Raw genomic sequence first — 25,687 nt, 5'->3', positions numbered from 1 at the left:
ATTCTTTATCTCCACCGTGTTACTGACTGTAACTATGACATAAAGCCACGTTCACAATTTGCAAAAATCATACATATAGTAGGTACGCGACAGGTCGAGGAGGGAATGCCCCGTACACCCGCACAGCTCTCGTGCTAACCCGGTGCGGGCGAGCGTGGGCTTCGTGCGGAAGTGTGCGGGCGTCCCCCCACCTCATACCCCGATTGCCATGTCGACCTGTGGCGGACTATATGTATGTGGTCAGCGTTACGTAACAAGGAGTTAAAAGTTACTCGTATGTTGAAATTAGATTATTGTTTTTGAATAGGAGAGAAGAATCATCGCGCGGCTGTATATATTTCTGGGAAACGAGTACAGATATCTTCAGTCATTGAATCCTACAGGGGATTTGACCCCCCTGTCGAATATACGCAGGCGAACCGCCGAGGCGACGGGAGTCACCGAAGAAAAGGTCACGGAATGCGTTCAGGAGTTTGCTGAGGAGTTGAAAGACGCAGAAGTGTATGAACCTCCCAAAATGAGATTCCCAAATAAGATCCACCGGTGGACTAAAAACGATGAAGCGGGCACAGCACGTTGATATTATTTATGCTAAGTAAGTTTATTTCTAAAAATAATTTACTTATTACAAAATAAGTAAATTATTTTTAGAAATAAACTCAGATTAAACCATATACCTATATACTTGTTTCCTATAAAAGCCCCTTAAAATATTAAATTTTAAAAACCGACCAGTGTGGACTCGCGCATCGAGGTTTCCGTACTCGGGTATTTTTTTCGAAATTTTGGTCAAAAAAACTATTATGCATAAAAATAAATAAAAATCTGTTTTAGAATATACAGACCGTAAAGCACTTTCATACATATGAGCCTCAATAGCTCAACGGTTAATAAAGGAGTGTAACCCGAAAGTTCGCCGGTTCAAACCCCACCCGTTGCACTATCGTCGTACCTATTCCTAGCACAAGCTTTACGCTTAATTGGAGGGGAAGAAAGGGGAATATTAGTCATGATAAACTGATACCCCGTGTGGTATAGTTATCCTACTTTGAAAATTGAAAATACTAATTATTGGTTCATTAACACATTTTATTTTATTTTTATAAAGGAGTGTGGGTTTAATAAAAAACTGTCTTACTCCTTCCAGGTTAGCTCGCTTCCATCTTAGACTGCATCATCACTTGCCACCAGGTGAGATTGCAGTCAAAGGCTAACGTGTATCTGAATAGTAAATAATGCTGTGCCTAACGCGAGTCCGACTCGCACTTGGCCGGTTTTTTTAATAATCATTTTGCATACAAACCTTTTCCGCCCCAAAAGTAATTAACCCCATCCCATTTATTCCTTACCTCTGCGATTTTAACTTTATGATACAACTAGCTGATGCCCGCGACTTCGTACGCGTGGATTTAGGTTTTTAAAAATCCTGTAGGAATTCATAAATTTTCCGGGATAAAAAGTAGCCTATGTCCTTCCCCGGGTTGCAAGCTACCTCTGTAAGTCTGTACCAAATTTCGTCAAAATCGGTTGAACGGTTGAGCCGTGAAAAGCTAGCAGACAGTCAGACAGACAGACAGAAACACTTTCGCATTTATAATATTAGTATGGATTTGAGTCCCTGTTTCCATTGCGAAACGAGAATAATTTTTTGATTTGTATTTTTCTAAGAACATTTTTTGTTAGCAATAAAGAGATTTGCTTTGCAGACTTGTCTTTGATGTTAAACATTTTTATAAATATTGGTACTGATGTAACATTTTCTTTTTCTAAATATATATAAAAGGATTGACTGACTGACTGATCTATCAACGCACAGCTCAAACTACTGGACGGGGCTGAAATTTATCATGCAGATAGCTATTATGCATCTGCATGCTACTACTACTACATGCATGCTACATAGGCATCCGCAAAGAAAAAGTTTTGAAAAGAATCCGCAAAAAAAAGAAAAAATTCAATCCCATAAGGGGGTGAAATAGGGGTTTGAAATATTATGTGTAGGCCACGCGAAAAAAGTCGCGAGCCATAAGCTAGTTTTAAATAAAAATAGAGAGCAAACGAGCTGGCGATTCACCTGGTGTTAAGTGATTACCGCCGCCCATGAACATCTGCAGCACCAGAAGAACCGCCTATGCGTCCTTTCAGGAATTTGTTGGTCCGCCCCTTGAATAACCCCATGCTTTAATCTAATTGGAATACCGCCGAACATTAGAGTCATCATCATCATGATCAACCCCTCGCCGGTTCACTACAGAGCACGAGTCTCCTCTCAGAGTGAGAAGGGTTTGTCCATAGTCTGGCACATGGCCGGCGTGGTAGACTTCACACACCTTTGAGAACATTATGGAGAACTCTCAGGCATGCAGGTTTCCTCACGAAAGTGATTTAAAACGCACATAACTCTGAAAAGTTAGATGTGCGTGCCCGGGATCGAACCACCGACCTCCCATTAGAAGGCGGACGTCCTAACCACTAGGCTATCATAGCTTCACTCATATTATTTTATTACAGCTAATAAATATCTAATGACTAGTTTTTTTTTTAATACTTTAAATTTTTCTCTCCGTAAGAACCATCCTCGTACTTCTAGGAATATTATAAAAAAGAATTAGCGAAATCGGTTCAGCTGTTCTCGTGATTTGCGATCAGCAACACATTCAGAGATTCATTTTTATATATAGAGAAAACGCACATAACTCCGAAAAGTTAGAGTTGCGTGCCCGGGATCGAACCCCCGACCTCCGATTAGAAGGCGAACGTCCTAACCACTAGGCTATCACAGCTTCACTCAATAATATTTTATTACAGCTAATTAATATCTAATGGTTGTCCTTATTTTTAAAATTGGTTACCTATTAAAATTCGGGTTGGGATATTAAATTAATCACCGAACATGCGCGATACCCGTCCCGTAGTAATTAACCTAAACCCTTGGGTACGCCCACCTTCGCGATTTTCGCTTTGTGAATTGTGATTATAATTCCGGTTGAATCCGTTCCTATACGCAATTTGAATTAATTTTAGATCTGTACAACCTTGTTTTAACCAATTAAGTATTGCTGGATCGTACATTCTGTTTTTCAGTACCTACTGAAAATCAGGGCCATATTATAAATGTGAAAGTGTGTTTGTGTGTTGGTTTATTGGTTCGTTGGTTTGTCCTACAATCACGTCGCAACGGAGCAACGGATTTACGTGATTCCACACATAAACACGAACAACTTATAAACACGCACACTTTTCCTCCATAGATAGATACAGTCACAAACTAGGATCCTTAAATCCGTAAGAAAATAAGTACCAGGAAAGCATAAAAGGAAGGCAGTAACAATGCTGTCTCAATTCATTAGGTTGTTGTAAGTGTCGAATTTTATAGCAACATAGACTTTATGAGACAAGCTATAAGGTTCACGGTTAACTGACAAGAACTGATGTCTACAAGGATAAAAATTATGTTACAGTTTGTATGTAATGTACGTGTTTATTTGTTTCAACCACGTTTCAACCGTAGTAAAGTAGTTTGGGCAACTTCTATTATCTTGTTGACTTAGTTCAGACTTAAGTTATATTGTTTCCAACTTCGCGTAGAGTTGACAATGACATCCCGTTGCAAAATTTTATAATAGGTGTCAAGTTGTCAACTGCACTCATTGACTTATAAATTACTTCGCATGGACAGGGCTATTGGACAAACAAAATGGCACCGATTCAGTGGTGCTTTAGCACCAATGCAACCTCAGTGACAGACGTCTGGATTTCAAACGGGTCGTTCATCAGTATCTTAGGGCCGATTCCCACCGGGATGGCAGCGGCCGGCAGCAACGCGACGAGGCCGGCAGATTCTGCCGCGAGCAGTATCACTGACAAGACGCGCGCGGCGCCGACGGCAGCCGTGGGCTGCCACGGGCGGCCCCGCGACCTTTTTGGACTTTTCAAGCGATACTGGTCTTTTAATTATGTAGATAAAGTTTAAAATTCTTTCACACTGAAAGTGCTCGCCGCGCCGCTGCCGGCCGCTGCCGTGCCGGTGTGAATCGGCCTGAAGAGGTGGCGCTGATTTATTTGTTTAAAAAACCGTGAAAAATTTTGTTCGCTTGACCATATCTTGTCATTTATATCGATGACTGCACAGAATTTCATAGACACTGAATATAGTAGCTTCGATACATGATGGACTTGTTAGCTTATTAAGTTATTAGCTTTTCCCGCGATTCCGTCCACGTATTATAATTTAGCCTCTAGCACTCAGGCATAATGTAGTTATCTATCACTGAAAGAATTTTCTGAATCAGATCATCGGTTCCGGAGATTATCCAAACATCCAAACTTACAAACTTTACCTCTTTATAATATCAGCGTAGGTAACCCTGTAAAAAGAATATGTATGTGCGTTTTAAGTAATTAAATATCACTTGCTTTAACGGTGAAGGTAAACATCGTGAGGAAACTTGCATGGCTGAGAGTTCTCCATAATGTTCTCAAAGGTGTGTGAAGTCTACCAATCCGCAAATGGTGCAGCGTGGTAGACTATAGCCAAACCCGTCTCACTCTGAGAGGAGACCCGTGCTCTGTAGTGATCATGATGATGATGATGTCATTATGAATTGAAATGGTAGTAATTTTATTAAAATGGTAGTTTATGAAAAAACAACAGATGCAAATGAAGACGTAACCGTCGTCGTTCCATATTTAAATTGCTTAATTAAGTCGAGCAAATGTTTAAAGGTGCCCCGATCTGCCGTCAGGTGTTCGCAAATAGAATAGCACCCTCGTCAACGGTCGGTGTGGGGGTGTTCCTACCATGGATATTTACTGAAAACGTAGAGCGGATTTTTTGCTACATTTTAAAGGGTTCCGTACCCAAAAGGTAAAAGTAAAGCTGGCAGTGACATCGGTCAGCATATTGGTCTGGCCATTCAACGAGGTAACGCAGCCCGCGTTCTGGGCACCCTGCCTCGTTGCGGTGGTTTAGATGATATTTTCGATTTGTAATTTCAATATTTAATTGTTATAGGTATGCATAAATAAATAGGTAATTAAAAGGTATGAGTCCCGAAAATTGCTATTGCACTGGAACTATGTCTCATTAACATCGAAATGACGTCAGCCGAAATAAAAATATACCATCAGCTCGAAACTTCAGTCTAGTGCTGACATCACTAAAATGGCGGCCACGCGCATTAGCGATTTGCAACGATGCAATTTCACTCTACTGTCTGTCTCTCTGTCTGCGTGTCACTGGTCTAGCTTGTATATGAAATGAGTTACAAACCTTAAAAATTTTGGTCTTCTCTCTTTCACTTCACTTGTTACATCTTTGGCTTTATCCTATCTACCACTATCACCAATTTTGCAAATCTCTATGTTCTGCATACTGATGTTTGTTTTGTGGCCTACAATCAGGTAAGGTTCATTGTGAACGGATTGAATGACTTAGTTTAATATTAATTAATAGATTCGCACAGCATCAAACGTTTTCAACCCGAGCGTCTAATGACGTAGGAATTAACCTGTGGTATTAGCCTGTTCAAAGGAATCGTATAATGGAAATATCAAATGGTTTCCTATTCATATCTTATTTGAGACCAACTACTACTGGCCTACTAGCTGATGCCCGCGAATTCGTCTAGCCTTTTACGGCCCAACCGTTCAACCGATTTTGATTAAATTTGGTACAGCGATAGCTTTCATCCCGGGGAAGGACATGGGCTTCCGTGGCTTTTATCACGGAAAATCAAAGAGTTCCCACGGAATTCTTAAAAATCTAAATCCACGCGGACGAATTCGCGGGCATCGTCTAGTGACGTGGACTAAGCGAAATCATAAGGGTTCCTTATTTTATTGCGGAACTCTAAAATGGGCAAGAATTAGTAGGCGGTAGCTATCTGTATTTAAAGTACCGGTAATTTGTTGTTAATTATAAGTACTGTGTTATAGAATCAATTCTATCAATCATTTGAATAATTTAGTACGTGTTTATTTATGAATGACTAATTAAGTATTAAGTGTATTTGATTGATTATTATTCTATTTCCTAACAATATATTATTAAACTGTGGATTTGACATACAATGTACATTGTACATTCGAAACACGTATTTCACTATTAATTAGATATCTATGTTCAATAATACCTCAGCTATTAATACATCTAATGTAGACAATAGGCTTGATCGAGAGCATTTCATTATCTAGACATCTATTGTTACGGCTAGTAATTAAATTCAATTCTCTGACTTGACCCTTTTGACGATTAGGTATACAGCGTGTTTGATAAATCATAATCTAAATATATAAAAGGAAAAGGTGACTGACTGTGTGATCTATCAACGCACAGCTCAAACTACTGGGCGGATTAGGCTGAAATTTGGCATGCAGATAGCTATAGACGACGTAGGCATCCGCTAAGAATGGATTTTTGAAAATTCAACCCCTAAGGGGGTGAAATAGGGGTTTGAAGTTTGTGTAGTCCACGCGAACGAAGTCGCGAGCATAAGCTAGTCTAAATATATAAAAGGAAAAGGTGACTGACTGACTGACTGATCTATCAACGCACAGCTCAAACTACTGGGCGGATTAGGCTGAAATTTGGCATGCAGATTAGCTATTACGACGTAGGCATCCGCTAAGAAAGGATTTTTGAAAATTCAACCCCTAAGAAGGTGAAGTAGGGGTTTGAAATTTTTGTAGTCCACGCGGACGAAGTATCGCGAGCATAAGCTAGTTTAATCATAATTTGACATGACAAATATAGTATTAATATAGGTATAGTCTGTAAAAAATTAATCCTCGCGCGCCAAATTAACTCTATGGGTCAACTTTTATGTCGAAAGTAAAGGACTAAAATCTTAGATTAAGGAACATTTGCAACTAAAATCGTCTTTTGATATGACAGTTGACACAGAGCTTCTCAAAATGTATGCACTATACCTATACATATAGATATACCCACTTATATGTACAATCAGTGGCGTGCACAGGGTTTGAAGCCAGGGTAGGCACCAGTTAAGTAGGAGCCTGTGAACTGGCAGGTCATTATGAAAAATATGCATTGAGCTATTCAACTGGGGTAAGCAGTGCATTTATGCCTCTATGACCTGCACGCCACTGTGTACAATGACATTTCATCTTTGTAGAGCGTTGTCTTTGTCGCTCATACCCATATGACGCTTAGTCGGTCTCAACGACCGAGACAGTGCTCTACAAATCTGCTGTCTCCTTCTTAAGATCGATGTTCATAACTTTTGGCCGCGTACTGTAAGTACGTGTGACCTTGGATCTCGCATAAGGTGTTCGCAAATAGAATGGGTTACCCGTTACCCTCGTCAACGGTCAATGCGGGTAACTTCGCATGTATTTATTCCGTTGTTTGCACCTTCGTCTGGTCCTTGACCGGGCGAAGTTTATTGAGTGTGTCCGATTTTAACGGCTCGCTTGAATAATAGATTTTTTATTGTAATACATCTCTTTAACTAATAATTAAAGTTACCCTTGCCTTCTAAAATAGAAAGGCCGAAGCAATTATTTTAGAAGCCGCAATAGCCTAGTGGTTAAGACTTGAGACGTCTGCCTCATATTCGGGAAGTCGGGGGTTCGATCTTTAAATTTTCGGAGTTATGTGCGTTTTGAGCAATAAAACATTACTTGCTTTGTGAAATAAAATATCGTGGGGAAAACTGCATGCTTGAGAGTTCCTAATAATGTTTTTAAAAGTCTGCCGCACCAAGCCAGCATGTTAGACCCTGGCCAAACCCTTCTCATTCTAAGAGGAGACCCCTGCCACACGAGTAGATATTATAGACCAGAGGGGAAACTTCACACTAGCTCACGCACACCACGACGTGCCACGGACGCTCCGTGCGCCCAGTTTGGCCGCAAACGGAGCGTCCGTGACACGTCGTGGTGTGAGTGAGCTGCGCTAGAGTGAGTGAACCTACAGCCAGCTGCTAGTATGAAGCTTCCCCTCTGGTCTATATATCTACTCGTGTGCCTCTGCTCAGTAGTCAGCCGGCGATGGGTTGAATATCATGAAATTTTTAAAATGCTGGGTCATTTTGGTGGATAAAACCTAGGACTGCCCACTCACAAGACCAGTGTCAACAAGGTCGCTCGAACCCTGGACTTAACTCTAACAAGACACTTATAAGATCACAGCACTAAGGAGCTCGGTATTATGTAAACCAAACGTACTTATAGCTCGGGAGTACTTAGTCTAGATGCCAGGATATGACGTCACTCAACCGGCTGTACACGTATTTCTCAAACGGAATTCCAAATATAAACCCATAAGGCTGAGACCGTACTATGCACCTGACGGCGAGTCGTGACACCGAAATTAACTAATCCATGCATTTACCATGTGTTCAGTGTTGTATAACCTAAAACCTGGGACTAGATTTGTCTAAAGAGTAGCCTGCGTCCGTCTCCAGGATGCAAGCTACGAGTATCTCTGTTGTTGATCGGGTTTCAGGATTTTAATAATCTTACCCCTAATAGATAACTAGGAGTTGAAATTTAGTGTGAAAGTACATAATTTTTCAAGTTTTCCATCCATAAGTTATAAAAGGGAAAGGTAGACATCCAATAAGAAAGGAGTTTTGAAAAGTCAATCCCTAAAGGGGTAAAACAGGGGTTTGAAATTTGTGTGGTCCACGCGGACGAAGTCGCGGGAATAAGCTAGTAATATTATAAATGCGAAAGTGTGTCTGTCTGTCTGCTAGCTTTTCACGGCCCAACAACGGTTAAATCCTGTGATAGGTTTATCATGATGATGAGGACTCAGCAATAGTGCGAGATCATGGATCAGTGATCGTGGCTAAGGTAAATTATGTTATAATCGACATGAGAATGTAGATACCTACCAACAATAAAACCTTCACAGATTCATTATTGAAACCTTTTTTAATAAATTTTGGATACAGGACAAACAAAGTACCTACCCCACGCAGTATGAGTAAAATTTAGATGAATATTTCGTACATACTCTCATTTTAAAATACCAAAGTGTATGAGACTCGCTCTTAATGAAAATTCCGATACAAAAGTGACATCAGTAAATTATCCGAAAAGGCAAATTAAGGGCGCATAGGGCGGGCAAGTTTGAACGACGCGCAACGTAGCGGCATCCGAGCTCAGATTTATGAACAATTTTAATCAACTTGACAGTGTAATTAAGATGTTTTGACTTGAGTATGAATTCTAATAAAATTTTGCTACCTATGTTGTCGGCTTGAGAAATTCGGAATCATCAGAGTAATGGACGTACGCTACATATTGCAGTAGGTATACACAGGGTGTAACCAGAACACTAGCAAAAACTTAGCGTTATTGTTATACCTACTACCTAAACACAATCCAATACCAGTAACCATTTGCCTCATTTTGCAGTTTTAGTGATTTAGTATTTTTCAAACTCGCAATGTGTAGCGTGCAAAACTCGGGTCAACGCCCCGTCCGTCTACGACGCGGCATTGACTCCGAGTGGCCTAGTTATGCAACGTTCGTTGACCTCTAGCGTCAGTCAGATGTTTTATTTGCAATACCTATATCGTAAACTTTTACAAAATGTAGGATTTCTTTTTGAGTTGACGTTCTTTTTTGTGGTATCATATATCAGTAATCATCAGTACTCTCACCTGTTTTCGTTTTTGCTAGCGTTCTAGTTACACCCTGTATTTAAACGGGCTTATAATAGTATTTCTTTGGAATACCCTATAATGTTAACGTAATAAAATATGATGATTGTGCGAACACTGCTATTAAAATTTTGTTTAGAAATTAAAGACATCTTCTGGGCAAGCGCGCTCCACCTTAGGCTCTATCACTTGCCAGCAGGTTTGATTGCAGCCAAGCGCTAGTCTGTAAATAAATCTAAATATATAAAAAGAAAACCTTACTGATTGACTGACTGACTGACTTACAGACTATTCTATTAACACACAACTTAAACAGTTTGACGGATTTGTTTGTAATTGGACATTCAGATAGCTATTATGACGTAGACATCCGCTAAGAAACGATTTTAGAAAATCCAACCCCTAAGCCTAAGGGGTAAAATATTGGTTTGTAATTTTTGTAATCCATAAACTAGTTTTAAAATAAAAGTTTGCAACTCGCGACGGGTTAACAGCAACTGTCACGAAAAATTACAGAAACCTTTAGAAAAGATTTTAGAGATATTGAAATCTTCTTCCAGCGAGTCTTAATATTTAACGTTGTTTTAAAACATTTGACTCCATGAGGTTTTTGCTGCCCCTGCATTTCATTTTAATAGGTTACACACATACCTACTTTGATTTCTAAGAACGAAGTAATCCTGCAAGTATTCATTCCTTTTCTTCCTTTTGAGGTACGGAACCCTAAAAAATAGGACAAATAAGTAGTTACAACAAGAACTAACGAAGAAGGACGAACTTCAGAGCTATGACTAGAAGGTATAGGTACACCAAATAATTGTGATTCGTGATGTTTCTCAAGACCACCACTTAAAGCGTTGGGTGAAAGGAAGGTTAAACGATCGCATTCTAATAGTTCATTACCACCCACAAGGTCCGTTTTAATTCGGTCGGGCTGTAAAGGATTGGATATACACAACGCGCGACGCACCCGTCGCATTCTGCCTCCGCCCCCCGAATGTCGCGTCTTTCATTGCAAACTCACGCATTCGTAACAGTTCGGTCAATTTAGGTGCTTACTAGATATATACCAAAACTTTGAACCATTTTGGCTGAATCCGAAGGTTTGGCTGAAGACGGCCCAAGCCGAAATTTCTGGCGGACACCATCTCCAGATTGCTTGGAATCCAAAATAGGCTGGGTGTTGTAATTACTCCGTTCTATTTGAGAAGTGTCTACGTATTTACTTGCTATAGGTATAGCGAACAGAGTAGGCTCCAGCGGTGCGGGAGAGTGACAGCTGTCACAAGTTGACGAATCACTGAGCTCTCGCGTCACGTCATGTCATCACACCCCTCACGCATCGCGCCACTACCGCAGGAACCTACTCAGATATGCGGCCTGTAATCACGCGGTGTATCGCGCCCAAGGCTCAACACTCAGCAATTTCGCAAACGGACAGAAATTAATCATTCACCGTGGATATATTGTTATATGTGTAATTAATAGCCGCATTTGTATAATTGTTCGGCATTTTCGTGTTACTGCCATTTTGTGTTTCGTTGTTTTGATGATAATAGGGGGTTAGTTTTGACAATGGGTGAGGATAATTGCTTGAATTAATGTTCTGCTTATTTTGTTAGACACAATCTCGAAATTAAACTTAATTGACTAAAGATCTAGGCTAAATCTAGTGCTATCCTTTTCTATTATGAACGTGATAGTAGAAAATGACCAAGAGACTGGGTACTACAGAATTAGTTATAATATAGCCCTACCAGTCGCAGTAGCAGCGTGGATTAGTCTGTAAATGAAGGGTCTCGGGTTTGATTCTAGATTTGGTCTATTTGTCATTTTTATAGTAGGTACAATAACATATTATAGGCTTTTAGGCTTTTATGACCAATGTTTTTTTAGATAATTTTGCGATTGACGGTAATCGAAACTAATCCATACTGACTAATATTATAAATGGAAAAGAAAGTATTTCTGTCTGTATGGCCTGTCTGTCTGTCTGTCTGTCTGTCGGTTTGCTAGCTTTTCACGGCCCATCGGCTTATTAACCAATTTTGTCGTTTGATACATAGATAGCTTGCATCACAAATAGGCAACTCTTTATACCGGAAAATCGAAGAGTTCTCTTGGAATTTTTGAAAAACGTCGAAGGCATTATCTAATCAGCAGTGGCGTGCATAGGGTTTAAAGCCAGGGTAAGCAGTAGTTAGGTAAGCAAGTCAAAGAATAATGAGCATTGAGCAATTTCAACCGAGTTAACTATTTCTTGGGTAAGCAGCGCTTTTATGCCTCTATGAGTTGCACGCCACTGCTAATCAGTATAGAATATGTATTTCAACCTGCTTCATACCTCAACAGAAATAAATAAATAACCTTACAATGACTCATGATATTTTTTTCTTATCATGTTCTTTTATCATTTCGGTCGCCTCTAAAACCATTCGTTCTCGTTTGACGGTTCGGAGCGTTGCTACCTGGGTTCCCTTTTTTCGAAAACCAAGGTCAAAAGACGGTACGCCTTAAAGGAGATCGCACACTGCTGATAGAGCCGGAAGGACTGTTAGAAATTAATAACTTCCTTATTCATACTAAGATAAGAAATGTGAAACCATGTCTGTTACCATTTCACGAACCATCCGCTTAACTGATTTTGACGAAAGATTGGTACAGAGATTGCTTGCATCCCTGCATCAAAATGGACACCCGAATGCACAACGCGACTCTTGCTGGTAATATCATTGGTAGTATGTATTAGTGTTGAAAAATGCGTCTCTGTTGTATAGATTTGTATGTGCATGTTGCACCATATAGATTCGACCTGTTTCAGCGGATTACAGCAATTTAAGCTTTTGGTTCATTGTAAATGCGTCTCTTACGGCTTTTGCGGCTCTTGCAGGCCACGTGATGGTGGATATATGCGATCACCTTTATGTACCCACATAATGGATCCGACCGTTGCCCAAACCCCGCTGTGACATAAAAAAGAATTAAGTATAAAGGTTATAATAATTTTTTGTAACCGTTGATTTTTATTAAAAAGCACAATTTGATAAGGAACAGCTCATTGTTGGTACTTTAAGAATGCATGCTTAGTATTTGTGTACTCATTTGGAATTTGTTTTGTATTACATTTTTCCTTTATGTTGCATTTAAACCGTTAACCCTAAACTAAAGTGCAATTATCTTACATGTAATGCAATGTCCAACACGTTTGGCCACACATAAAGTGAATCAGTTAGAAGGCAAGTTAGTACGAGTGTAAGAGAAATATTTTTAGAAACAGTAATATATAGAAAATAGGTTAAGGTTATTACAATGATATTAGGTATAGGAAGGTACCATAGATATTATATAAACGTTTATATTCAATTTAATGTATTTATTTCCAAAAAAAAAAAGTGCATAAAAAGGGCTTTACTTGTAAATTCTAAAACATATTTTTATTTATTACGAGTATTATGCGAAATAGTTTTTGATTTATCGTGCAGAATGTCGAAAAAATACAAATGTAGCAAGGAACCCTCAGTACTTACGCGAGTCTGACTCGCACTTGGCCGGTTTTATAGTTTTTACCATAACTAGCTTATGCTCGCGACTTCGTCCGCGTGGACTACACAAATTTCACTCCCTTAAGGGTTGAATTTTCAAAAATCCTTTCTTAGCGGATGCCTACGTCATAATAGCTATCTGCATGCCCGGTCTGTCCAGTAGTTTGAGCTGTGCGTTGGTAGATCAGTTAGTCAGTCAACTTGTCCGTTTATATATTTAGAAAAATATATTCTTTTATTAGTTCATTTTAATTTACATAAACTTGTCAATACACGCGTAACAGTATTTTAAAACGGTAATAACATTAAAGTTAGTCCTAGTTCGTATCGATAAAATCATATACCCTATTACTCTGGGTAGTACTTATATTTCTTTTTTTCAAAACAAGTTATGCAACTGATGAATGAAATTGAAAAGCCCCCGAGAGCGCGGTATTGCAGCGGTTTTACATTTATAAGAGAAATATATTTTTCTACTGGATTCATTTACTGAACTAGAAAATTGTAAAGGTTCTGAACTTCTAATACAATAGTTATGTAACTTTACCTTTTTAATTAATTTTCTTTGTTTTTACTTTCAACTAGGATTGGACAACTTTGAAATTAGGATTTTAAAAATCCCGTGGGAACTCTTTGTTTCTTCGGGATAAAAAGTATCCTATGTCACTCTACAGGTCTTTATCAAAAATCAAAAAATCACGTCAATCCGTTGCACTGTTGTGACGTGATTGAAGGACAAACCAACAAACAAACACACTTTCAGATTTATAATTAGGGTACTGAGGTACTGATTTACTACATCACTTAAACACACTGATATGTGTGGGGTATCGATAATAATTAGTACACACAACATTTTCAATTATTTTGCCAAGTAAACTTAATATTATGAGTAATAGTTAGGTATAATGAAAACTATATAAATATAATTATAAATTAACACGTAATTTATTTTAAACCATTTTCAAGTCAGCCAAATAATACAAAGAAAGTTTAAAATTAGACCGACATATAGTTATTTATGAGATGAACCCAACGTTAAATGATCGGAGCGTTTTTTTTTCTGAATGCAGTAGCTGAGTCATAAAATTATTACTAGCACTTATTATATAAATTCATATTATTTGTACTTCTTTGTTACAGATAGTGAAGCAATTCGAGCGGATGAGGCGCTCCGGCCGCCGACCATGAATTAGATATCGCTGACAACGATATCAAACGTATGTATTATTTTGAATAATAAAATTAATCTATTAATTACCCCGGCGAACTTCGTACCGCCTAACAGTCGATTCTTTTTCAGGATTTTTTTTAAATTTTTCTCTCCGTAAGAACCATCCCCGTACTTCAAGGAATATTATGAAAAAAGAATTGGCGAAATCGGTCCGGCTGTTCTCGAGATTTGTGATCAGCAACACATTTAGCGATTCATTTTTATATACCTACCTACTATAGAAAAAAAAAGAATATTATTTTTACCCATTTTATTTGTCACTTACTTATAATTACTTTGGTTTTTAAATATTATCTACTAGATGATGCCCGCGACTTCGTACGCGTGGATTTAGGTTTTTAAAAATCCCGGTGAACTCTTTGATTTTCCGGGACCAAAAGTAGGTTATGTCAATCACCACGTCTTCAACTATACCCATGCAAAAATCACGCCAATCCGTTGCTCCGTTGCGACGTGATTGAAGGACAAACCAATAAACCAACAAGCAAACACACTTTCGCATTTATAATATGAGTAGAGTGACAAGATGATGCCCGCGTGGATTAAGGTTTCCTCTCCTAAGGTGCTCCTCTTTTGAGTGTACTTACCGAGTTAAGGCGAGTCACCGAGGCGGGCAGCGCGGCTTTGAAGTAAACCGCTTGGCAACGTTCAAATTCTGTGTTTCAAACGTTAAATTTGAATTTAATAAATTATAGAAGTCCTGTTGAAAACCAAAATTTAGCAGGTTCTCTGTAGTACTTAAAGACAAATATTTCCATTTAAAAATTATTTGCCAAGTCAGAAATTTTAGTATTAAATAATTCGTTTTAGACTTTTATTTCGGCTTATTTCAAGATTTTATTTGATCGAGTGAAGTACTTCCTATTGTGTATCAAAGTAGCACATTCTTTAGACAATGGCTTTAGGTATACTGTATATTTTTAGCAAGGCCATTATTTAATAGTAAATACCTAAAACATTTGATCTAGCAAACCAGTTTTTTCCGCTTAGCCTCGGTGACTCGCCTTAAATTCTTCAGAAACTTATTTATTAGGTACGTAAAGGAATAATTAAATAAGCCTTACATAAAACATGTCACTTATACCTAAGTAGGTACGTGTGTTTGTACTAGTGATGTAACGAATATTTTCATTCGCATTCGCGGATATTCGCATATTTTTGCATATCCGCATTCGCATTCCGCGAAATAACTGCGAAGGTTTTGCGAATATCAAAAAGAAATTTTGATGTACGTACCTAATAGTTGGTTAATAAAACAAAATCCATTAATTTTTTATGTTTTTTTTATGTAATAAAAAGTAATTTAACTTCGTTATCACATTATCAGTCTTCTCTTTATCATTTGGTATCATTTATTTATTTAACTTTGGGCAATGAAGCTTAACAATCAAATTTTCATAAGAATTTAATTTTTTAAAGAAATTGCGCCAAATTTAACAAAAACTGAATATTCGCATTCACATTCGCATTAGCGAATGTTGGCAGCAGATATTCGCATTCGCATCACTAGTTTGTACGTTATAACTCGGTAGTAGGAGTTCAGTCGGACGTTGACGACCTTGTTGTCCCGATATGAAGTAACTCATAAATAAAGAGCTTCCGGGTTGTATACTAGGACTAGGAAAATTTTTCCTGAGTCGTAGTATATCAATCTGCGCGTAATGGAGAAAAAAAACGCACATTTTATCGCTTGAATTACCACATACTTGCTTATAAATAAGTCTTAATATTATATTTTACTAGCTGATGCGCGCGACTTCGCGTGGATTTAGGTTCTTTGAAAATCCCGTGGGAACTCTTTGATTTTCCGGGATAAAAAGTAGTCTATGTCACTCTCCAGGTCTTTAACTATACCCATGCTAAAAATCACGACAATCTGTTGCTCCGTTGCGACGTGACTTAAGGACAAACCAACAAGTAAACCCACTTTCGCATTTATAATATGGGTATCTGTTGCTCCATTGAGACGTGATTGAAGGACAACCAGGTTTTAAAAAACCTGAAGAGTGACATATGCTACTTTTTATCCTGGAAAATCAAAGAGTTCCCACAGGGTTTTCAAAAACCTAAATCCATGCGTATATGAAGTATCGGGCATTAACAATTTTTTGAAAAAAGCACTTATCTACTTTTTTACTTTAAAAAGTATATTGTCACGAAGTTGTTACAAAATATGTAAGAGATAAAAAGCCTTTAAGTAATAAGTAGGTTGGTGTAACCCAAAAATAGAGGTTTGGGGGAAGCTTAACCTTCAGTTTAATATTCATTTATACTTACCTAATTTCTAATATAACATTTCAAGAACACGGATTTTCCATTTCCAACCGCCTTTGTTCCAAAATATAGTCATAATTAGATTATCATCACATATATTTCATTCCATAGACTTAAGGAAAATGAAAGATGGTATAAGCGCGCAATTAAGTAATAGTATAAGTAATAACTAATAAGTAATATATTATAAATAAGTATTAAGTAATCACTACCCCTGTTATAAATGTGACAGTGTGTTTGTTTGTTGGTTTATTGGCTAGTCCTTCAATCACGTCGCAACGGAGCAACGGATCGACATGATTTTTTGTATGGGTATAGTTTAAGACCTGGAGAGTGACATAGGCTACTTTCTATCCCGGAAATTCAAATAGTTCGCACTGGATTTTTAAAAACCTAAATCCACGGGTACGAAGTTGCGAGCTAGAGCTAGTTAAGTAATAAAGTGTCTGAAGAGGCCGATTTCAAATTAACTGATATTACTAGTATTAATAACTATAGTTAAAATAATGATAGAAATACTATACAATAATACATTATTGTACTTATTTTTGTTATTACTTTTATTGTAGATTTTAATTATTTTTATTTTTATTTTTATTTTATTTATAATTTTATTGACTTTTGTAATAATATGGGTACATTTTGCCTGTAATAAAGAACATTATTATTATTATTATTATTATTATTAACTATTATATCACTAAAGTGACTCGTAAAACGGGTGTTTTAAGAATCACTTTAGTGATAAGGTCGCCCTTTGTTTTTTAAGTGTATCATTGTATTCTTACTCTCTGTAATTTTGTCAACAATAAAGTTGTTTTAAATTAAACTAAGAGTATTTCTATGGGTACTTTAATAGCTGCGTAACTCTAATTTCGGATTATCTTAATTAATTTGTGCAATTTGTTAAGTTTGACTTAGCAAATTGCTAAGTGCATGTGGTCATCTTACAAAAACTTAAGGCGTGGGTTAACTATCTATGGCATGCAACGCACGAGTTAAACGTAAATTTTAACGTAAACCGCGTTTAAAGTTTATGTGGAGAGTTAAGTACTACTATAATTTAAAACTCATAAGCACAATTAGTCATTACTGATTATAGTAACCTTGACACTACGATCTGAAACGTTTAAATGCACGCGCCGCATGACATAACCCGCAAACCTGGCTTCGCTTTTAGCGATTGTTTGCAAGAACTCTATCTGTTTATTTCATTTAGTCTGTGACATAAATACTATATTATTATACTTACTACGTTACGGGGTTCGATATTTGTTTAGGCCTTGATTGTACAGCGCTTGCTAAGCGAATTTGTTCTGTAACTTAATATGATTAGGGCCCTCATTTGCATTTTCGTAACGAGATTATGCTAAGAGGACTGAGTTATCAAGCGAGCTTAATTTTGTCTTATTGTTTTGAAAAATTAAAGGGGATTTAATTTGGAGCCCTGTTTAACTAAATGTTGGCATGTAAAATGTAGATACCTGCCTTAGATACAAAGAGTTCTGAATCTGATTCCCGATCGTGAAAAAATGTATTTTTAGTGAGTAATAGTATCTTACATATGTTAGTTATGAAGATAACATTTTTTATAAACTAGGGTTTTGGGGAGAAATGTATGTTATTACGTGTTTAGGGTCACCATACTTACTGAGAGGGGAGGATATCTATGCTAATATTATAAAGAGATAATGTTTTTAAGTTTGTTTGTAGGGTGTAATCTCTGGAACTCCCCCGCCTCATACCCCGATTGCCATCTCAACCTGTCGCGTAAGAGTTATTTTAATTTACACACAATAATAATTAATAGTTAAGCAAAACTACACATTAATTTGCTCGAGCTGTAAAAGTTTATCGGCCGCTCGATGCAGACCGAAGGCGTTGGTATAATAGGCAATAGGCAATAGGCAGGTATGTACAACGCGGCGTGTTACGAAACTGCTTAGCAAATAACAATAAAACTTCTGATACCATCAGAACGGTCGAAGGAAACGACCTTGTTGTACTGTAATAGTTAATACATAGCTATTTTTAAGCGATCTCAAAAAAGGTTATTTTTAGGGTTCCGTACCACAAAAGGAAAAACGGAACCCTTATAGGATCACTTTGTTGTCTGTCTGTCTGTCTGTCTGTCAAGAAACCTACAGGGTACTTCCCGTTGACCTAGAATCATGAAATGCGGTAGGTAGGTAGATCTTATAGCTGATATTTGGGAAAAAATCTGAAAACCGTGAATTTGTGGTTAAATCTCATTAAAAAAAATTGTGGTAGTAAATGAAGTAATAATTAGTAGTTTCAATTTTCTAAGTAAGATAACTACATCAAGTGGGGTATCATATGAAAGGTCTTCACCTGTGCATTCCAAAACAGATTTTTATTTATTTTTATGTATCATAGTTTTTGAATTATCCTGCAAAATGTTGAAAAAATACGACTGTAGTACGGAACCCTGACTTGCACTTGGCCAATTTTTTGGAGATCGGTTAAGAAATCTGGGCAGGTCATGTGTGCCGTATGTCAGACGACTTATGGGCAAAATCTGCTTCGTTCTGGACTCCCCAGAATAATCAACGCCAGCGTGGTAGGCCGAGGCAACGTTGGCGTGATGAATTCGATAAATTTGCAGTTACGTGGCCTGAAGAGGCACGGAATAGAGAATGGTGGAAGGATCGGAGGGAGGCCTTTGCCCAGACGTGGGACAGTACAGGCTAATTTAGTTTAGATTAGGTTAAGAAATAAGAATGGGTTGGGCTGTGGCTGACCAATACCTTTTTTGGCTTTAAAACTGAAAAGCCCCGAACAAATAATAGCAAACTATTCATTTAACCCATTTTTTTCGAATCAGTGACCTATATAGAGATAAGACAATTTGGGAATAAAGCCATTCCGATGGCAGTTTTATGATGTGATAAATTTCACATGAATATCTGATTCAATGAAATGTTAAGTCAGGCCTTCACATTCTAGGAACACAAAAATAAATTGGGTAAGGTATTCTGTAAAAGGATTTTTTACGGTTTGGTTTCCCTTTTATCTACTTAGCCAAGCATGAAACTAGGAATAGGTCTACAATACAACACGTAGCTAGGTACTACAATAGTAACTCTTCACAGTAGAATCTATATTCCGAAACGGCGGGTTGAGTCACAGACGTAGCATATAAACACTAGTTATATTATTAAATAAATAAATTTTGATTTTGGTTTATTTTTAGGGTTCCGTACCTCAAAAGGAAAAACGGAACCCTTATAGGATCACTTTGTTGTCTGTCTATCTGTCTGTCAGTCTGTCAAGAAACCTACAGGGTACTTCCCGTTGACCTAGAATCATGAAATTTGGCAGGTAGGTAGGTCTTATAGCAGACATTCGGGGAAAAATCTGAAAACCGTGAATTTAGGGCTACATCACCCAAAAAAATTAAATTGTGGTCTCATAACTAATAATGATTAGTATTTTCAATTTTCGAAGTAAGATAACTATATCAAGTGGGGTATCATATGAAAGGGCTTTACCTGTGCATTCTAAAACAGATTTCTGTTTATTTTAGACTTCTAAGGCCGTCGAAATACTTACGTCAGGTTTTTTCATCCGATCCGGTCCGGACACATTGATGCCGGTTGTGTATTATTTAACAAGTAAATGTAAGCATCTTTTTAAATTGCATAACATTGCAACTAATGTGCGGTAACATACTGACACTATGTGAAATTTTCATAAAATAATTTACGATTCAAAAACACATACATATTTCAAACTACATTATATTAAATTCGAGTGAATTGAAAAAAATCGCTGAATAGAACGAGCATTAGTTCGCACATGCTAGGGTTACCATTTTTGTTGCTGAGAAAGCAGGAGACGATAATAATATAATAATTTTAAAATTAATACATTACTGTGTATCACAGGTAGAGCAAACAGGTAAAAAAGAGTTACAAAGAACTGTTGAGTTGATAAACGCCATCTTAACAAATCTTTTGTCATTCCAAGATAAACTTTAAAGCAATTTGCAATAAAAAATATCAGGCTATGACCTTTATGTGCATACAATTTTAAATTTGAAAATCGAGTATTATTTTTGTTTAAGTTCGATCTTTTATTTCTTTTGATAATTAAGAATATACTTGTACAGTTATTTTATAAGCCTTCACTGGTAGAGGGCTTTATAGTACAGAGAGATGAGTAGGTATTTCCTCTTTCGGGATTCATATCTTTTGGTAAAAATTATAATAATTTACCAAAAATAAATAAATATGTTCTTTTAAAGATTTATATCATTATAAGAATAACGAAATCTCTTAAAGTTTGTTACTTACTTAAAAAGTCGTAACTTTAAGTTAAGAAATGTTAAGAAGATACAGTATATAGATCCAGGACAGTATCTAAAAAAGATAACGCTTGGTTACCCCAATTTACATTGAAAAGTTTCAAGTAGACTAAACCCCCACTAAAGTGCACATTAAAATTTCTATTTACATGTGGAACATTTAATTTTTAGTGCTCTTCAAAGGATTCATTTGGTAAACTCATTTTGTACGAAACAACTTATTTGCATAAACGGTTTTCTGTACATATCTATGTAAAAAACTAGTGATTTGCCCTGGCTTCGCACGGGTTAATTAATTAATTATTTATATTAACCAAACACCCAAATTAATTTTAGGCCAGTCAGGCCAGTATGGTGCCCAATGGTATGGTGGTATGGCTCTGATGGCCTCAGTTGTAATTGGTAGTGTTTTATCCGTTAAACAAAATCGTTTCATCCGTTAAAATAGTATTATCAGACACCCATTTAGTTGCTGAACGTATAAAATGTCGGTGCTAAGTGAAACAAACAAGGGAGATAGGACAAGTAATTTAAATGGCTTACGAAAGACGTCCTCGAGGGCGACGCCATTTTAACGACAATACTTCAAGTTTCGAATGACATGTTCCATTTTCGAAGCACTTAACGCTCCCCGATAAGGCCTTTGTCTATAGTAATATGATCGTTCGGAATTCAATTTTGCTCTTTCCATAGACAATTAAAAACTATATCAGCTGCTGCTGATGTTTTTGTATTGCAGCTGTAGGGCGATTTCGTAAAACCTGCATCAATCATTATTACAATCTCAATTTCGTGATTGGCTGAATTTCTGCGATTCTTGATGCAACAATGCATTGTAGCCAATAGTGAGCGAGCGTCAACCAATCAGAGGTGATTGCGATGGAGACATTGTAGTTCTGTCATTCTCCCGCAATCGCGCACCTGTTTATATGTAAAAGTCAAAGTCGAATCATTCATTGAAATTGGGTACACTTTCTGATTGTCAATTGCTAAATTTGCAATACAATGATGTACCTATAAGTGATAATTAATTACGTCAACTTAAAACTAAAGCTACAAGGATTCCAATCGCGCCCAAGTCTGAGTTCCCCACAACAAATTCAGTGGAAGCAAAAAATATGTGAAAAGTCATGGTTTTATTGAACAAGGTCAATAAAATCATGACAGGTCGAGGTGGTAACCAAAATTTTTTTTCACTCGCATTTTTCATGTTCAGGGGGTAGGTTGATAAATAGGTTTCCTATTCTGTATTAAATTTCAGTTTTCAACCTTACGGGTGTTCTAGTTCATTTTTATACAGAAACATAGATTGATAGACGAATTCGACGAAACTATAATGGCCCTTGTTTTAGTACAAAACTCCAAAAATGAGTAAAAAGAAATTAACTTTCCTAATACGGAGTTCGAATCCAAAAACTCTCGCTTATAAAGTCACCGCCACTCCAGAGAGGGTGACAGTAAAATATTACCTAATAACAATATTAAATCAAAAATTGTGATTCATTTTCATTTAAGCAATTTAGATTGGAATGAATGAGCGCAATAAATTCGCTCGAAAATCGGAAATTAATTCGGAAACCGCCGCGTCATTGGCTGTTTCCGAACGATGCGCGCCGCCACCCGGAACTATTTGACATCTGTTTTATCATCTGTTGGCGGATTTTGGCGCGAATCACTTTATTGCATACAAGAAAATACAATTAAATAGGACATTTATTTATCTCTGTACCTAAAACAAGATGCCTGCGACTTCGTCCACGTGGAATTAGCATTTGAAACCCCATGGGGACTATTTTCGGAGACAAAAAGTAGCCTATGTCCATCCTCGGGATGCAAACTATCTCGGTACAAAATTTCGTCAAAAGATGGGCCGTGAAAAGGTAACAGACAGAAAGACAGACACACTTTAGATTATAATATTAGTATGGATTAAGCAACTTAGCAGAAAATTCGCTCGAAAATCGGAAATTAATTCGGAAACCGCCGCGTCATTGGTTGTTTCCGAACGATGCGCGCCGCCACGCCGGATCTATTTGACATCTGTTTTATCTGTTCACGGATTTTGGCGCGAATATTATTTATTTAATTTATTTAAGCATTTTATTGCATGTACAAGAAAATACAATTACTTAGGACCTGATTTTATTTATCTTTGTACCTAACAAATGATGCCCGCGACTTATTTTGTTTTCGGGGACAAAAAATAGCCTATGTCCATTCTCGGGATGCCAACTGCCAGCTACATCTCTGTACCAAATTTCGTCTAAATCGGTTAAATAGATGGGCCGTGAAAAGGTGATAAAACGACAGACACTTTCACATTAAACTACTAGGTGATACCCGCGATTACATCCGCGCGACTTTCGATTTTTAAAAACCCGTGGGAACTCTTGGATTTTCCGGGATAAAAGAAGCCTATGTCCTTCCCCGGGATGCAAGCTATCTCTGTACCCGTCAAAATCGTTAAACGGATGGGCCGTGAAAAACTAGTACTAACTAGACAGACAGACACGCAGATAGACAGACAGATACACTTTCGCAGTCATAATATTAGTACGGATATGGATTAGTAGGTATGGATTTAACTTTTTAGATTCAAGAGATCTCTTTTAGTACTAAAAAATCCTACAATCTACAACTCTCCGCGCTTATAATAAGCAGATGCGATACTCGTATCCACTCATCTCAAAAATGAACTAAAAAACCGGCTAAGTGCGAGTCAGGCTCGCGCAACGAGGGTTCCGTAATACAGTCGTATTTTTTCGACATTTTGCACGATAATTCAAAAACTATGATGCATAAAAATAAAAAAAAAACAGTTTTAGAATGTACAGGTGAAGACCTTTCATATGATACCCCACTTGATAAAGTTATCTTACTTCAAAAATGGAAAATACTAATTATTAGTTCATGACCACAATTTAATTATTTGTGTGATGTAACCACAAATTCACGGTTTTCAGATTTTTCCCCGAATGTCAGCTATGAGACCTACCTACTTGCCAAATTTCATGATTCTAGGTCAACGGGAAGTACCCTGTAGGTTTCTTGACAGTGAGACAGACAGCAAAGTGATCCTATAAGGGTTCCGTTTTTCCTTTTGAGGTACGGAACTCTAAAAATTAACTTGTGTAGGTACTCCTAGAGAATGTATCACTTGCACTTGAACTACTTGCTTGCTTCAAGTTTGCCGACTGCTGTAGCCGAGCGGGTCTTGAAAACTTCTTGTGTAGTTTTTTTTTTACCTTTTTTAATATTAATAGGAGCCAAGTGGTGGTGTACGCTGAAGTTTGGGACTTGGTGGAAAGTATCTTCTTATTTGTTATGCAAGCTTTATGGTTTTATTATTCTAATATGACGCCAGCTACAGTCAAAAAAGCTATATTCTATTCTATATTATTATAGAAAGCTTAGTGGTTAGGGCGTCCGCCTGCTATTCGAAGGTCGGGGGTTCGATTCCGGGCACGCACCTTTAACTTTTCGGAGTTATGTGCGTTTAAAGAAATTAAATAGGACACCTGCATGCCTGAGAGTGCTTCATAATGTTCTCAAAGGTCTGTGAAGTCTGCTAATCTGCACTTGGCAAGCGTGGTGGACTTTAGTGTTCCAGTACGATGCCGTGAAACCGATAAGGGGTATGGTTGTAACAAAAACTGTCATACCCCTTCCAAGTTAGTCCCATACCATCTTAGACAGCATCATCAGTTACCACTAGGTGAGAGCGCAGTCAAGGATTAACTTGTATCAGAATCACTACCCATATTATAAATGCAAATGTGGTTTGTTGGTTTTTCCTTCAATACGCCGCAACGGAGCAATAGATTGACCTGAATTTTTTACATACATAGATATAGTTGAGGACCTGCACGCCTAACATGCGCACCACGAGAAAATATTGTCTACGCATTTACTCGTCTTATTTGTATGAAAAAACACGAGATAATGCGTAGACAAAATTTTCTCGCGGGGTGCATGTTAGGACCTCTGGAGAGACTACTTAGTCGCAAGCAGTCGTCGGAGCAAAGTTGCGGCTAGTAAAAACTCATATTTTAGACAGTCACTAAGTATGTCGTAACTACTAAATTAAGACATACTTAGTTTGTTTGTCAACTGTAAACAAGTTGAATAACAGTATTTAATACAAATAGCTCCAAGGTCGAATTCAAGGTCTGTAAACAAAGAACCCTTATAGGCGACGGTAGGTATATCTACTTAGAATCGACCAAAATTCAGTCTGTTCAGTACAAAACTGTTTCTACGTAAGAGAACAAAATAGGGAAATAGGGTAATCTATACCAATACCGTGAACATTGGCGCCGATTCTCTTGTCTTTCTCTAAACTAAATTTAGACTATCTGCATCTTTTTCTTATTTTCTCTTTAATATTGCTAAAAAGGGACAGAACATGAACTTTATATATATATTTTTTTTAATAGATATAGCGAGCAAACGAGCAGGCGGGTCACCTGATGTTAAGTGATTACCGCCGCCCATGAACATTTGCAGCACCAAAATTTTAGTGCACGCTACAAATTTAAACAGTAGGCTCGCGAGTCGCGCCTGTGCGCTAAAATCACGGGTTTTACCATCTAAAAATAAAATTTAAAACTGTCAAACTGCGTCTGTCCTTTTCACATTACATTAGTAAGAAGAGGATGCGAATACTCTAAAATTA

At 37.4% G+C, this 25,687-nt stretch overlaps 1 protein-coding gene across 8 annotated transcripts in view; it reads left to right on the top strand.

The window, feature by feature from the left end:
• The window catches only part of brat (brain tumor), a 545,260-nt gene that overhangs the window by 390,705 nt on the left and 128,868 nt on the right, over positions 1–25,687 (top strand). For all 8 annotated transcript variants that reach the window (XM_069506200.1, XM_069506201.1, XM_069506196.1 and 5 more), the window contains one exon: positions 14,321–14,397. The gene's annotated coding sequence lies outside the window, so the exon portion shown is untranslated. The remainder of the gene's footprint in view (positions 1–14,320; positions 14,398–25,687) is intronic.

This window comes from Maniola hyperantus, chromosome 22 (genome assembly GCF_902806685.2).
Source record: "Maniola hyperantus chromosome 22, iAphHyp1.2, whole genome shotgun sequence".
Taxonomy (NCBI): domain Eukaryota; kingdom Metazoa; phylum Arthropoda; class Insecta; order Lepidoptera; family Nymphalidae; genus Maniola; species Maniola hyperantus.
Note: the sequence above shows the minus strand (reverse complement) of the source record. Positions and strands in the feature narration are given on the sequence as shown.